We start from the raw sequence: 17,302 nt of genomic DNA on the forward strand, positions 1-17,302 counted from the left end.
CCCAGCACCACAAGTGTGACACATGACTCACACCTTGAGAAAGGAATATGATGCTCACATGAAATGAAAACATTGTTAAAATCTTCTGTGTGTCTTTGATGTTATAGGTTTCAGTTTTAAAAAAGGATGTTGAATGCATACAGCTTACATGCAGCCCTCAAGATCAAATGTAATTAATGACCTTTGAGTAAATGTCATCAAGGTTGCATAGGTAGCATAGATCTTGACTTCGAACTGTTAAATATACACTGCAAATTGTTCAGCTCTTTTTTTGTTAGAGAGGTTTAACCAATGTTTCGTTCTAAAATCTTTGCTATAGGAAGGAGTCACCATGGTGATGTTGCTGTGGTTTTGAATAATGCAGCTAACACTTTTCTTTTGTGACTCTTCTAATGAGTTGATAGAGGCCTGCCAGGCACAAAATCAGCCCCTGCCATGCAGACCAACACAACAACGCACTCCCTAATGTAGGAGACATCCACAAATCCGCTACCTGCCCTCTGGAAGGGGTTCGATGTGTTGTTGAGCAGACTGTTTGCGTGAGAGCACTCTTATTGCATTCATCTGGGCAACCCAGCAGATCCCCCTGATGGATGACAATCGCGGGACGTCTGTCTCTCCCGCTAGGAAGATTCAGCCGACTGGGCTCCTCTCCAGCTCAGCAGGAGTGAGCTGCCTCCACTGGAGACGTCTGCTGCTGTCTGCTAGTGCTTATGACCTGCCTTATCTACCCAGGCACCGCATATAAGTAAGACCATGATAGACTGCTGAGAGAGAGACTGGGGAGAGCAAGTCCATTTTGGCTCTTATGAATGCAGCTCTCAGGACATAGTTGTTCTTTCACTCTGGATTACACCCAAATGACAGTCTGTTCTGTTCAGAATATCAATAGGCTAACACTTCTCTTAACACCCTTTTGCAAAAAATCGACTCCTCACCTCATGAGAAAAGCAGATTTAATATGAACATAATGGATAAATCTGCTGTTCTTACATCATCATCATCTTACGTCACTAAATACAATGAAATTTAACAGCAACAAACTGTACAGCATACATAGTAGTGCAGCAAGTGTTGCCCTTGTTTGATTTCAGCTATGAAGCACAGTGAATGTTATTTACTTTACTGGCATAAAGAATCAAAATCCTAACATTTCTATAACTTCTATAACTCAATGCAATCTCTCATATTCTTAGATAAATTAATTTCTAGTACAGCGCTTGCTACTCAAATTGAAAACTTGTCGTGTATCATCGTAACCCTTGCTCACTTTTAATGTCATCGTTCCAACTTTTTACTGTAGCTGTAATTGCTTATTGGCTTAATCAAAGCAGTACTTAATATGAAATACACTTACTTGTTATTTCAGAAGATCAGCACCACTCTTATATCGAGCCAAAAGACAAGCTTTATAGATACTGGCTGGCAGATTTTTTTTTCCAACCTTTGGAAAGAGCCATGTAAAAAAAATACTATCCCTGTCCAGAAAAAAGAAGTAAACTTTATTTGCTGTTGAGCAAAGTTACAATGTGGAGTTGATTTGCCTTATTGCAAATGTTAAAGTGATCTGAGGAATACTGAACATGAAATCCTGCATATTGGAGTTGACTCTGATAATAGAGTGCAATTTTTTCCAAGGCTCAAATGTATCCCCAGAGTTTACTGTGCCCTTCCCTTCTGCATGCATCATATTATATATGGTGCCAGTAAACTAAACTTCCCTGGCTTTGCATTCCTCTCACTTCACACAGGCTCCACATATTGCTGTGCAGCTTGCAGACAAACCTGCCTGATGGGCTGCAATGGCATGGGGTACAGCTGTGATGAGAGCCTGATGGATGATTGAGTGTGGCACTTTATTACCTAAAGGGGCGTATTCAGCTCATCCCAGTGTGCTCAATCAATGTAAATCTGTCTTGCCTGGGAATTTATGTCCCACATGATGAAGAGCTTTGCTTTACTGTGCTGCATTAATTTGACGGGGCTGTGATGTAGTCAACGACACCATTTTCACTCATTGTCAAAAATAATAAGGGAGACATTCAAGTAATTCAAAACACTATAATTTGTCCGGTCCTTCGGTGTCTCCTTCTAGCTCTCTGAATGACGTGTGTTTGCTAATTTTGAACTCACTCTTATTTCATTTGAGCCAGACAGTAATGTTAACACGTTACATAATAATGTGTAAAAAAAATCTAAATCTAAATGTTAAAAATGTTAAACCTAAATCGGTCGCCAAGTGTAAAAATCTAAATATTTAGAAAATATACAAATCACCTCCATCAAGAGACTCTCAGCCAAAACATAAACCAGTCTACTTTGCAGTAACAATCAAATGAAAAACTAACCACTTGGTGCTTTCTTTTAAATGTTCTGTTCTTGTACATTTTTTGCCTTATTGGACAATTGCTGAGAGGCCAACAGAAAACAGGAGCAAACTAAAAGTCAAGGTTCAACTCGGCAACATTATCATTCAAGATCCTGCACAGTAACCACTCAGTTATGAGAAAAGTCCATCTCTTCTATGGGAACAGTGAGGCTGCTGTCAGTGTCAGACTGAATATAACTTTACAGTATCTTGTTGTTCTCTTTTATTTATTGCCCATCTATGACAAGTTTCAAGTGTCTGCAAGCTGTAAAATCAGTGAGAGGTGCGAAATACTGGCCGATGTACCAGGGCTGCAAAATACTGACGGGTGTACCAGGGCTTCAAAATACTGACTGGTGTACCAGGGCTGACAAATACTGGCAGGTGTATCAGGGCTGCAAAATACAGACTGGTGTACCAGGGCTGACAAATACTGGCAGGTGTATCAGGGCTGCAAAATACTGGCCGGTGTACCAGGGCTGCAAAATACTGACGGGTGTACCAGGGCTGCAAAATACTGACGGGTGTACCAGGGCTGCAAAATACTGACGGGTGTACCAGGGCTGCAAAATACTGACGGGTGTACCAGGGCTGCAAAATACAGACTGGTGTACCAGGGCTGACAAATACTGGCAGGTGTATCAGGGCTGCAAAATACTGGCCGGTGTACCAGGGCTGCAAAATACTGACGGGTGTACCAGGGCTGCAAAATACTGACCGGTGTACCAGGGCTGCAAAATACAGACTGGTGTACCAGGGCTGACAAATACTGGCAGGTGTATCAGGGCTGCAAAATACTGGCCGGTGTATCAGGGCTGCAAAATACTGGCCGGTGTACCAGGGCTGCAAAATACTGACGGGTGTACCAGGGCTGCAAAATACTGACTGGTGTACCAGGGCTGCAAAATACTGACCGGTGTACCAGGGCTGCAAAATACTGACCGGTGTACCAGGGCTGCAAAATACTGACCGGTGTACCAGGGCTGCGAAGTCCTGGAAATTTTCAAAGTGTTTCTAAGTGTTTCGACTGGACAAATCCTTCAAGTGCACCATCTGCACAATTTCAGAAACCCATATATTGAGAACGCAGGCCTCCAGAGAGCAGCACCAACACACTGGACTTGCGGCCTACCTTTTTGGGGTGCTTTCTAGGTTGCCTAACCAGGAGTTTAGCAGCCCAAACTGTGGTTCTTTGCAACTTTGTTCCACTGATTGATTGGCAATCGTGACCTGCCATCTGAGGGGCCCATGCTGGTTGGCTTTGCGCCGGTGTTCGGGTGGGTGGTTCCTCTAGCCTGTTTAGTATGTAAACACGATTTTGGCTGGCCACGTGTCCAGCCCTGGTTGCTGCAGCAGGGTTCCATTCCGTAACTCTCTTTACCAAGTCGCAGGTTGGGCAGATTGATTGATTGATACTGACAGTTGAATATATTTGTCTCCAAGATGAATCCATGAAAGCCTAAGTACACGCAAAATCGGTTGGGCTGCAGTTATGGTGGATTTATCAGATCCATAAGACATGCAGGGTGCCCCTCGCCATACCCCACTGTCTGAGGCAGGTGGGTCTGACTGCAACAGTCGGTACACCTATTATACTGTATGCTTATAGAAAAGCCTTAAGGTGAACTCAGGGAGGACAGAAAACTTCCGTGGATCAGAAGACAAAAATGAGCTAGATCTTGATTGTCAGTATTAATATTGAATGTGAATGTAGACCATTATGATTCCTCTTATGGGTTTGAAGCATGAGGTAAAAACTTATCATAACAAAAATGGAGGTGTGGTGGTAAAGTGATGTCACTCATTTTTCCTATTCTAAGTAAAAGCAATAATTTCAATAAAATATTACATCTAAAAAATAATACTTCATTAATATTCTTGACCACAAAAATACAGAGTATAAATCTACAATGGTAAAGTGTTTATTGTCTCTCTCTCTCTCTTTTCCCCCCCCCTCACATTTGTTGAATTTGTCACCAGCCTCACGTCAGTTCATCAGGCCCACCACAGTGCTGTGCCAGTGTACTCCGCTCCTGAAAACACTGGCTGACCGAATGCTTCAGCTAAGAACCAGTTGCTAGGAGACACCTCCTCCCTGCCCAGCGGATGTCTGGGTTGCCCATTGTAAAAGCGTGTGTGTGTGTGTGTGTGTGTGTGCTCGTGTGTGTTTGTGTGTGTTTGAGAAAGATAGTTTAGATTCTGAATTCACAATGAGTAACAAAACTGCCTTGGCTGATTTACAAGTGCTATATACTGTATAGCCTACTATTTATTATATATAAGTATCAATTTCTTATAGCTAAATTGCAATATTATAAACAAATAAGACCACAGTTGAAATGTCTCTACCCTCTTATTTATTCATCTTGTAACAGAATTCAATTGCAAGCCAGATATATGTTATTTAAAATATATGACAGGCAATTTTCAAGGCATTTTATCAACAAATCTCATCTGCAGATCTACTTATAAGTATTCTGTGTGTGCAAAGCCTGATATATCTTATTCCTTTGTGCTGTAGACCTCTGTTGTAGTCCAAAACCCTATTAAAAACACGTTGCTGAGGCACACTGCTGCATTGGGTGACATTTTCCTTTGCCACTAAAATGTTTTGGGCATGTTAGTTTGTTAGGAGACAGCACCAAAACTGTAATAGTGATGACATTTTCAGTCTCTGGAGAGTAGTTCTCTGAAAGGCAGACGCTGCTCAGAGGGAATGCAGGTCTGTTTGCAGAGCTTTGCCTGTACTGAGGTTCTTTTGAGACATTTACGATGTAAAGTAAAGAGTTTGTGATATGTAGCAGCTTTATCCTTCAACACTGTAAGAAATGTCTGGATGCTCACCGTGGGTACAGCTAGGGATGAGAAAAGCCCAATCTTAGAGTGGACAGTCAAGTCACAGTTTCAGAAGATCCAAGGAGCCAAATCTACTGTTCGGCATTTAAGAACAAATATTTTACTTTGTGCAGAAGATGTAGCTTTATTTTCACTACTGGATTTGGAAGTTTGATCTCGTGTGGTCAGCTAATAACACAGCTACCAATACACTGTGTTGTATGTCATCAACATTATTTAGATACATACAAAACACACTTCAACATATCATCTTAAAAGTTGATGATTTCCTATATTCATTACAGGTTGCTTCTGCTGCCCCCAATTTGCCAAAAATAATTCAGTTCTGGTATAAATGTCTGATGTAAGTGAAATTTTACCACTTGATTCAATAAACACAGTTAATAGTACACAGTTCATGTATGATTTGGACAATAGCAAACACCACAGCCAAATGCTCGCTATGAAATACAAGCGAAACGTTCATAATTTTACATTGTATTGAAATTTGGGTAAAGTGTGATCTCAATGCTTTATTTTCACTACTAGATTTGGAAGTTTGATCTCTCAGTAACTGCACTGGTGGGAAAAAACTAAAGGCACATTGTGTACAGACATACAATGTGCAAAATGTAACCGGCGAACCTGCCTTGTTGGATCTAATTTGATCTTGATGAGAGACTTGATGAATTATGGATTCTATATCTTACCCAGTAGGAATTACTTCTCTAGTGTGGTCAGCTAATAACACGGCTACCAATACACTGTGTTGTATGTCATCAACATTATTTAGAGAAGAGGAAGGCCAAATGTTTGTGTCTTTTTGTGATTACATGGCAATGCTCATCTTCCACTAAATTTATCAAAACCAGCCTGCATGATACCAAATACAATATATTGTACACTACTGCACAATTCTCATTATTTAGGCTTTCCTTTAACAATGTGTTGTGTGCTATATGTAATTTGGGTTTAAAAATGTGCCATTGTCTCTCTTGTGACATCTGAGATCTATCTTAACTTAACTGAATTTCTGAATTTATGTCTATGTCTATTTTTCTTCTGCTGAGCTGTGAAGTAGAGGTTTACTATAACAAATGGTCTCTGCTGGAGTAAAAGGGTCCCTGCAGTTTGCGTGGTCTGGAGTCAACCTGCTTAAAGGAGTGCATATGGATGGTAGGAGGAGATGTTGAAGTGCATGTGGGCTGTTGTTGTCATCAAATGTGACCTCTTCATTCAGTCTTATATTACAAAGACGCTGATGTTTCCCATCAGTGCACATCCTCTCTGACTTTCAGATAATTAAACTGAGGTTATATTCAGAACCAGAAAAAATGCTTCTCTATGTTTCTTTTAAATACTTAACCACACTTATATTTATGTGAGACTTACAGCACAGATTAAATGACATTCAAATACATCTAAGAACATGGTCTGCAGTATGGGTCATACTATTAACTACTGAATTCCCTCCGTGGCAGCACCTTATCTTGATTACATCGACTGGCAAAGAGGCTTGAATGATGTATTATTCGAATGAAACACAGCAGAGATTGTTTATGAAATATGTTTGGGATGTGGAGGACTCAGCTCATAAAAGCCAGAGAGCACCATTATGAAACACAGAGTTCATAACAGAGATTAAATCACAGTCTCTATGGTGAAGCTCACGGCAACAAAACACAGAATATGCTCGGTCTGAATCGTCCACCTCACTTTTGCCAACACATCAAATACTAAATGCTATCAAATGATCAACAGGAAAACAGCATTTAGCCTTTCCGTTGTGCTTGACTCATGTTTACAACCTGTCTGTTCCTGTTCATAAATGAAACCTGATAGATCTGTTAATAAACCATCAGGAGACACAGATTAATATCTACAGTTTATGGCGCTTAATGTTTATAGCTGCTATAATCAATATTTTTATATTAAAGGTCCAGTGTGTAGAGGTATCTAGCAGTGAAGTTGCAGATTGCAGCTCCTTGCTCTCGCTACTCCTTTCTAAGCGTGTAGGAAAACATACAGTGGCTGCATAAATTGAACCCCCCCCCACACACACACACACAAAAATATCTCTCTAGAGCCAGTTTTTGGTTTGTCCATTCTGGGCTACTGTAGAAAAACGGTGCAACATGATGAGCTCTGTGGAGGAGGACCTGCTCCCAATGTAGATATAAAGGGCTCATTCTAAAGTAACAAAAGCATAATAATTGTTATTTTGAGGTAATTATACTAATTAAAACATACGTCATATTTCATTTCTGTCAAATTCTTTAGATGCCACTAAATTCTACACACTGGACCTTTAACAATGGACCGAATGATTATGTGCATGTCAAAGGTGCCTGTTGCAGTAATTAATTTAACAATAATTGTCACCTGACTCTGTAGTTCCCCCCTACAGAGATAATTGTTTTGGTTTTATGGCCAGAAACCTTTATGTTTTAGTTCTCTCACCACTCTCGTCATCATCGTTTCCAAATTTAGCAGACAGTAATTTCAGTGGAAAAACTTCGGAAAGCTCACAGTACACTACCTGCTCATTACCAAATGGCAAAAACACAATGTTAGTTACTAACTGGTGAACCCAGTGTACATAAATGATGTGTACAGTGTGCAATACATGACAACATCCAATTACATGGAGCAATGATACCATAAAAGTAATCATGCACAATAAGAAATGACTAAGACCAGATGGGGAGCTACAAAGGATATTTTTTATTATGTCAGCTTCCCGCAAGCATCTTCTAATCACACACTTAAGTGGACATACAATGAAGTGTCCTTGCTGCCCATCTCAGATTTGGTCTCACAAGTTGACAAGCTGTCATCAACCCCACAGTTTCAGATCAATAACACAGCTGTTTGAACTCCATCTCTGTCTGCTGTGCCTTGCTTGATGGACGCTCTGTCAGTCTACCTGTCCATCTTTACTGTGTTTAAGTGCCAGTCTGCGAAAATAAGGCACACAGACAGATGGCAAGACATATTGACAATCAATACTTGATGTGAGGTGTGGGTAGCTGGAACAAACTGACTGATCGCCTTTGTCGTCTATGTTCACATTGTTCTCCAGTATAACTATCATGTTGCCTTGGACCAACCTGACAAGTGATGTCAAAATAAAATATGAATTATCCTTTTCATGTTGATCATTCTGTTATTTCCCTCAAGTTGAAGTCAGCATTTCCTTGTGTTTCTTGTGAAACAGCAGAATATGCTTAAGCATCAAAGGACTGCTACGAATCCACACTGACAGCAGCAGATCCTACAGCATTACATTGGGGATATGTAAAAAGACAGAGCTTGCATGCACTTGTTTGGGGATGCCATGAAGAATTCAGGCGAAAAAATGTTTATGAAAAAAAGGATCACACACAATAAAAATTGAATCAGAAAAAATGTCTCTTGAAGTCATATTCTGTAGTTGAATACGTTAAAAACATCTGAAAAACCCAAATCAGAAGAGCCCAAATGATAAAATTACCATTGTTCCTCAGACTATAAACTATTACTTTGACTGTTGTACAAGCCAACATCAGACTAAAAAAATCCATCTATGGTATATTAGTTGCTTTGGAATTTCTTTTCACCCTAACACTTAAAAACACAAAGTCTTATCGCAAAATGGGACAAATCTCCCTCTCAGGTAGGGGATGAGGAACTCTGATAGCTGACATAATAGAAAATGTCATCCACAGAAAAGAGCGAAGAATAATATGTAGAGTAAAAAGAGAGCTTTTCTTCTTGCCAGCTTGTATTGATTCTGCTCCAGGCCTTCCTGTGAGGATGGCCCGACCCAAAAGCAGCCATGAATAAATCATGGGGCAGCAAAGCATGAAAGAAAAATTGAAATGAGGACTCAAATGTCTAAAGGTGAACCGACAGTGCAAGATCTGTTAACTTCTCCTTTTGTACTATTCACCCTAAGAAGATTTCAAGCACCAAACAAGGATTTCCCAGAAGGCTACTACCAGTTTTGTTCTTCCTGATTCACGTGGTCGGATCTGTCCATGACGCCTTCCATTTGGTTGATTGAGCTGGGTTGCACTTGAGCTACAGTTGAGTCTTCCGAGGCAATCCCAGCAGGTGTGTGTATGAATGTGTTCAACAGGCATCACTGGGGGCTTCAGTGAGCATTTGGGGCTGGAGCACACTGGTGGGTTATTGACATTCAGCTTGGTCACTGCAACTGACCTTTGCTTCTCCATACGTTATTCTGTTGCTAATGACGAGGAAGTGGATTTAATTCCTTTCCCAGAGTGATGTGTTTTTGCCTGCTCAGAAAATGTCATAGTCACAAGTAGGAAATGGTGAGAGGGGCAGTGGTAGGTTGACCTCAGGTCTCTTCACTGAAAACCGGAGGTAGGAGGAGCAGGGAAATCTAGTGCACCTACATTTGTATGGTAGCCTAATGGTACAAAAATTACAATTTGTCACACTACCAAATAAAGGACACCCAGTCTCAGGTCAGTTGCTGTTGTGTTGGGAATCTCTGTTGTTAGGGCTGGTTGGGGCTTGGTACCCAATCTTTGAGTCCCATCTCATCTTGGCTTCCTCTTGCCATAGTGTGCTCGTTGTACCTGTGATAGCAGTTGTTTGCAGATTTGACATTGGTGTTAATCTTTATCAGTTTAGATGTTGGATTTGGAAGCATCCACATATTCCCCATTTCATTGTTCCAGTAGCTCATTTCTTATCAGGTTGCCCTGGTTCCCCGACACGGGCGTTGTTGACCTGCATGAGTTACAAACTGGTTTCCTGGTTTTGTAGTTTCGATCATCCTGAGGTATCCTGAGCATATATGTCGTCTGGTCACTGTAGGATTGGGTGCGGGGTACAAGCCAATAGCCCAGAGTGTAAATCCACTGAAATGAGCCCGACCCTGGTCGAAAGCCACCACGGGTCGATGGAGTCTGACTCTCTATGATTAAGTGGGAAATGTTCAGGGCTTTAAAATGCATTCCTGCTGTGTTCCTGGATACTCTCTAGGGAGGGACTACTAAATGTCCTTTCACCTCTGGAGGAGACGACTTTGAACCCTGTGTTGTTCTGAGGAGTTGGTTTTATATGGTTTTATAGATTTCCAATCTATAATTGGAAATCATATTCCAGATTAACTTTCTTGCGGGGACATAGTTGTGTAGCTGAGTTGTTATAGCACGTCAAATATCTGTGATGTCACTGGTTCGAATCCGGTAAGGGACCTTATGGCCCTTTTCCACTGCAGAATCGGTACGGTATGGTACGGTACGCTTTAGCGCGGCGCGACTCTACCCACTTTTAGAACCGGCCCTGTTCCTTTTCCACTGCCAAGAGGTACTAGTCGGACTACTTGGAATGGGCGGAGTTGGCGGGGTCGACACTGCCGTGACGTAATTTGCAGGCGACTACTAATGTGCCCATGCCGCAGTCAGTAAAGTAAAAACAACGATGAAGGCACTGGATGACATCGAGGCGGTACTGCTGCTGCTGTTTGCTCTGTGGCTTGTTGTCACTATCCACTTCTCTCTCTCTCTGTTAAATTATGAAAAAAGAAATAGTATCAGTCTTGGCATAAAGATTGCAAACAGGTCAAGTTCAAAATAGTCTAGCATCCCTTTAAAACTACAATGCAGGTTTTTTTACACTTTGATTTTGATGTAAATTAGACTAACAAGATAAGCAGCTTGTAGGCAGATTTTGAACAAAGCTAGGTTAGCTGTGTCCCTCGTGACGGCAGTTCTCATCTATCTCAAAAGGTGAAAAGGTGTATTTACTATGACTTTGAGTAATATGTCATTTGTCATCAATTATTTTGTCCTTTTTTATGTTTCTTAGCGGCTTTGTGAAGCTACTATAGTCTCTTAAAACCACAATAACAACCCACAGACAGTGAGGGGCTGTGTCTAAATGGTGCCTCCAGCCCTTTCCACATCCTCATATCAGCTACCTACCTCCCCATTTAATCACACAGGTGAGGGAAATTGGAAAAGAATGTCTCCTGTTGGTGAGAGACTAAATTAAAGGTTCAGGGATTGAAATGCTTTTGTGTGCGAGGGAGAGGAGATGACTCTGACCAGGAGGAGAAGGAGTAAGATTAGAGAAAAAAGTGTGGAAGGTTGTGAATGTATGTAATGACTTGTATGCATGTGTGTCATGATGTTAAATGTGATGGCTTGAATGCATCCTGCTTGTAAAATGAGCAAATCAGATGCAGGCTGATGTTACTGTCATTGTCTCCTTAATTGTATCTCTCTTCTGAATTATTGCACCCATTGGGATACATGGTTTCTGAATTGGTTTTCTTGAATGCTGTAAATATGTTGTGTCAGAGCACATTTGGTAGTTGAGTGGTTACAGCGCATGGTACATAATGGCAGGGTCCCTAGTTTGATTCTGGTAAGGGACCTTAGCTGCAGCAATAAGAAAGAGAGAAAAAAAGTGTCTGCACTGAGCTAAGATTTGGACCACATGTTAAAATCATGCATTTTAGCAAAGTGACTGTTTTAAAGGGTATGAAATCACAAACTTGGTTCTGGGTGACCATGATGGAAAAACTCATCTTCTACTCAATCAAACTCAATAGAGATGCACCCTGCTCGTGGCAGAGGGAAACTGGGGGTTTAAACTCGGAAGTGACTGATGGCATGGAGTCCTAGGCAGTAATCTAAGCCGAGGGTATCTGTCAGATTCTTGGCACAGACAGCAACGAAAGCTCTGGAGACGACTAGAGAGACAAAATCACAGTTGTCAGCTCAGCCACAGTATCCAAGAGAAGCTTGCTGCAGACAAAATGGGAGTCAACCACAATTGTCATGCATATACATGAAGTCAAATGACATGATCAACAGGAAGAGTTTTAGTCCCAGTCCCTAATTAGACTTTTAGTAACAGAAGAAAATTAATCTAAGTATACATACATTTTAAAACATAAGAGTAAACACATGTCATATCATGCCACATTAAAAAAGGCATACCGAGTGGCTAAGTGAGTTCAAAATGAACTTTTTTAACTTTTAATTGATTTCTGAAGGTTTTGGCTATATTTCCATATAGTCAGGTTTTCAAACATACACCAGTTTGGCCAAATAATAGATAGTGAATCACGAGCCCATAGTTTCATTTGTATTTATTCCATTTTCTATTGAAGTTGAGACCTGCATATTTTTAACAGTGGTCAGTGAGTGAGGTTTTGATGTTGAGTATTTTAATATTATTTTTGCTGTGAGCACCGCCAACACATTTTTTAAAAACTTTCATTGTATTGGTTTGGAAGCAGAAAAGTCGAGAGACAGATATCTCAAAACCTGTGTGAAACCAGGTTAGGTAAAACCAAAACTATGTACATGGCGGGATACCACACAAGCTAGAATATGTTTTTCTAACTTGGGTGAACTTATCCCTTAAGAATTCCGACTGAAAAATTGGTCTGATATTAACCTGGATGTGTAACGGCTTTTACAAATGAAACATCAATAAGCGCTGGCTTGCTTGTTTGCTCACTGCCACTGCCGATCGCCCTCTGAAGTGATATTTCTTGATTACATGTCGACAGCCGTTTTGTATGCATGCATGTACTGAGTCACAGACTGAACAGGGCTTCACTCTCATTTCATGCCTGAGGGCTTTAGCTAATTATCCTTTCTGTTTAATTCTAAACTTTTCCACTCTCCAGAAGACTTAATCAGCCTGCTTGGGTGTGTTATTTATACTTCCGCTGAGAGGACTAAATATGGAGTGTCCAGTACTGCTGATGTACTTCTTAGGTCCAGTGGAGGGAAATGGAAGCAGATTCGAGGAATGTGTCCCTTGTGTTATAGATGAGTTATAATTATCAACTCATTAATTAATGTGCTGATTCATTCATTGCTCCATCAGTTTTTTCTTTTTTATTCACGGATGATTTTTTGATGTGTTGACCCACCTTCATTTAAAACTATTTTCATCAGACCCTCTAGCAAACCAAGCGGCACTCAAGCTCATACATAATCACCTCTGTGCAGGCATCTTTTTCTGTTTTAAACAATCTATTCTGCATCTGCATCCAGGTCTTCAACCCACCCCAGACAATTACAGCCTCAACAGTAGCCACAGCTCTTATTCCATTAATAAACTCCAGAGTTTCTCCTCTGTATAATTTTCATCTGAAGCACCATCCTGAGACAAAACCTCCCAAAAGGCCTCGGAGGAAGATGCCGAAGCTTCTTCCCCCACAATAGCCTAAATAACCAGTCTAGCACTGGTGAGATTTGCTGGTTTCCAGTCTCTCAGGACCCTATGTGTATCCTGCCCTTGCTACCACCTGAATAATTTATGTCTGTTGCCTATCTGGCCTCTCAGCAGACCCAAGACACTTTGCCTTTGAAACTGAGAGCAGACGATTTTCAGGAGGAAATAATGCATTGTTCAGAAGACAGCAGGATGTGGCCACTTGGGCATTTTATACATGCCATCTATTGAAACGGTAATTTCCTGTCAGTTAGATAAACATTTATAGGCAGTTTAAGCAGACTTAATAGTGGTGATGTTATTAAAATACAATCAGGGGTTTCATTTTTGTAGTAGTGTATTAAAGACCCTGAAATTTGTCACATGGATTTTTTATGGCTTTGAAAATAAATGACTTCAGTGGATAACTATTCATTCCATTGCTTCATATTCCCATGATAAACCAGACAGGTGGTACATCATTTCTCCGAAACACAGGAATCACTACAGGTGAGAGTACAAGGCCCTTTGACATTAGCCTCATAAAACCTTTATGGGACACTATCAATCAGCCATCGCCTGGAGAGAGTGCCGAAAGACCTTCAGGGAAGGCCCTTATCTATCCAGAGACCTGGCGATCTTGTTTATCCCACATAACAAGATTCATTGCATATGGAAGATGTCAGACATGATGTGAATAGTTGCTCATGTGTGTCTGTAGAACTGACTCTGAATTTGGGACAGGCTGGATGGTTGGACATAAGCCACAATGATGTAGAAATACACTTATTATTATGTTTCACTAATGTTTACTTATTTTTTTTGAAGATTTTATTTTCTCTTTTGTGATATAACCTTGAAGTTAACCCATTTAAAAAAAATTGGATTCCAAATATGTCTGTGGCATTGTAATTACATTATTTCATTTTCTTATTTTTTGGTCAAAGGCAATGTACAGACATATACAGATCAAAGGAACAGAGATGTAGGAAAATATTCTATTTTTGGGTTAAAAGACCAACTGTCTTTGTAAAACATTTACATTATGCCAACAAAAGTTTTGTTTTATCTTAAGAAATATTTTCATCCAGCAGCAATAAGATTACATAAGACAGTCTGAGTACTTCTAAGTAAAAGCAAATCCTACATTTGGCACAAAAACAACACAAATTATTCATCAAAATACTCCTTGTGATACTGACATTTAACCACACACCATAATTGAACCTGGCAGCATAAGAAAGCTATGTTAGCCAACAATGGTGAGACTCTGATTGTTCAAGCACAATTCATGTATCAAAAATAATCATTCTCACTCCTACTTCATCTCACATAGTCATTTAGTGTACAGAATATTGCCAGTCAATTAGCCTCCACAGTTTGAAATGATGCATGTGGGGTATTGTCATTATTACACACACACACACACACACACACACACACACACACACACACACACACACACACACACACACACACACACACACACACACACACACACACGTAGGGAAATAACAGCTAAGTTTGAAGGTCCGTAATGTGTCACAGACTGCAAAAAAACTACATGGCTGTTTGCCCAACTGATCCCTACTCTGTGGAGAGTACTATAAATCCACAATCTCATATTCAACATTTTGCAAGGGAATGTAAAAGTAAGTCTTTTCTCTTCCCATTTAAAATGTTACAGTATATCTCATGTTCCTTTTTTGGAGCTTTGTAGAAATAAAAGTAGAAAGAAAATTAATTTAACTTTATTTTAAAAAACATACATTTTCTTTGTCTGCTACTCTATGATGACTTTGTACTTCCAAACCAGTTGCATGATGTGTGGATGTCATATGATACGATTTAGATCTTGACTCCACTGTGTCCGCCACTAACATTACTTTAAATATTTTCAGCTAACCAGAAAAACATCATTTTAGCAAAGTGGGGATTGCCCAGAGATCTGAGCTTTGCTCCATTTGCACCACAAACATGCGAGGCAGCGAGTCACTGGAGGCCTGGCAGCTCAGTGTCTCTGTTAGGGTGGCGGCACAGACTGACTGCTAAAGTGCTCTGCAGAGGGATGTTGTGACATGTGACATGAATGGTGTGTTTTATCGAGCATCTCCAAAATGTCACAAGACTGAAAGCACAAAGAAACACTTTGGGGAAAGGTTTTGTCTGCCTAACATGCACACAAACTACTGAAAACAACCCGCTTGTTTAATATTTGTGATCTGACTATCAACCGTAAATTTCTGTAGCTTCTATCTGTATTACATTTCTAGTGTGTCCAAGCAGATTTAACAGGACGCTAGCTGCGCAGGATCTGTATGTGTGACCTGAGCGTGACTCATACGAAGCAATCAACACTCTACTCTGTGGTTGTCATGTTTGCGTGGATGCCATCTGTGTCTTCACACCTCTGACTCCTCTGTTTCCAAAATCTCTGACATAGTCGTGTGAAAACGAGACTTGATTGGCTCTCTCTGAAACCTTAACAACACGTGTAGTGATTACACATGCAATTCCATCCTTGGCTGTGTAAATATTAGTCACTGGGTGATGAGGGGGATGGTGATGGTATAAGAGGTGGGGGGCTGTCTAAGACATGATTGCATTCAAGGAGCTGACTCTGGCCCAACTGGGAGGACTCTTCACACATATGTGCACGTGTGGACTGGTGTGTGCGTGTGTGTGTGTGTGTGTGTGTGTGTGTGTGTGTGCGGTGGGGTGGTATGGATGTACATCCATGTACCTGTGTGCAGCAGGACCCCAAGACGTGTGAGGCATGAGAAAGGAGGTTGGATAGTCCTTTCCTCCAACACGCTGCCCCGGCTTCATTAGCCGCTGTCTGTCAGCTAGGCCCCATACACCGCTGGATGGTTGCCTGGCAACTGGGACCCTGCTCGGCCAATCAGGACCGGATGCAACAGGAGTTCTCTCCTTGACACATAAAAGAGAGAGACTGAGTTCTCCTCCAATTCAATTCATTTTGCTTCAGTGTCATTCACTTCAAGGGCAGAGCAGACACAGCGCCCTACTATGAAGCAAGTGAGTCAGACTCAGCTTTCAGCGGACAAAGTTGTGTTAACAGGGTCAGTTAAATATTTTCCAGTAGAGTCAGTACTGTAACAAGCATTCCTGTAACCTTCATGAACACATCTTAGAGACACAGCCCCGCTATGTCCTAAAAGGCAGGGAGAAAAAGCTGCAAATCCCTCGGCTGCTCTTCTCACCAGACGGATGTGAGACATGCACACAAGCAGGCCTGCTCTTCATCAGTGATGTGATGCACAACAGTGGAAGCAAAGCAAGGCAAAGGGCAAATCATCCCTGCAGTATTCATCTGTGACCTCTGGTAATAAATAAGCGCCTGAAGCCATTTGCTCCAGATAATGCACCTGTAGATAAGACGGCAAAGATGACCATTAGAGAAAGTGTCCCTGCGCTCGGCATATCATTTCTAATGGTCCGAGCGGAGGAGCACACACAGTGAATCATTGTTCTGAGAGCCAATATCATGACAAACTTTTTAAAGCTTTCTTGCAGCTCAGTTCATTGATCCAACGGATTCTGTTCTCTGCCCTATTGTTCCTCTTTCTTGCTTATGTGAAATGACAGTGGATCTTTTCCAAGGCTATACATCATATGTTACAATTATGTATAGACCAGACCCATGGATCTTCATTGTCTTAAAGGTCTACCAGCAGCACTGATGTTGCTAAGAGACAGTCAGGTTTTCATTGTGTCCTCCCAGATGTCAGACATGCCTGTGTGGTACCACACTTTGTTCTTCTCACTATTTATTGTGTGATTGCTGAAATCATGTAGTGTATTCAAGTGATTTTAATGATGAAACATTACAATCCAGTCTATGAGAGGAATGATCCAGCTTAGTTGGAAACTCAACTGCTC

This window comes from Scomber japonicus, chromosome 23 (assembly GCF_027409825.1).
Source record: "Scomber japonicus isolate fScoJap1 chromosome 23, fScoJap1.pri, whole genome shotgun sequence".
NCBI lineage: Eukaryota > Metazoa > Chordata > Actinopteri > Scombriformes > Scombridae > Scomber > Scomber japonicus.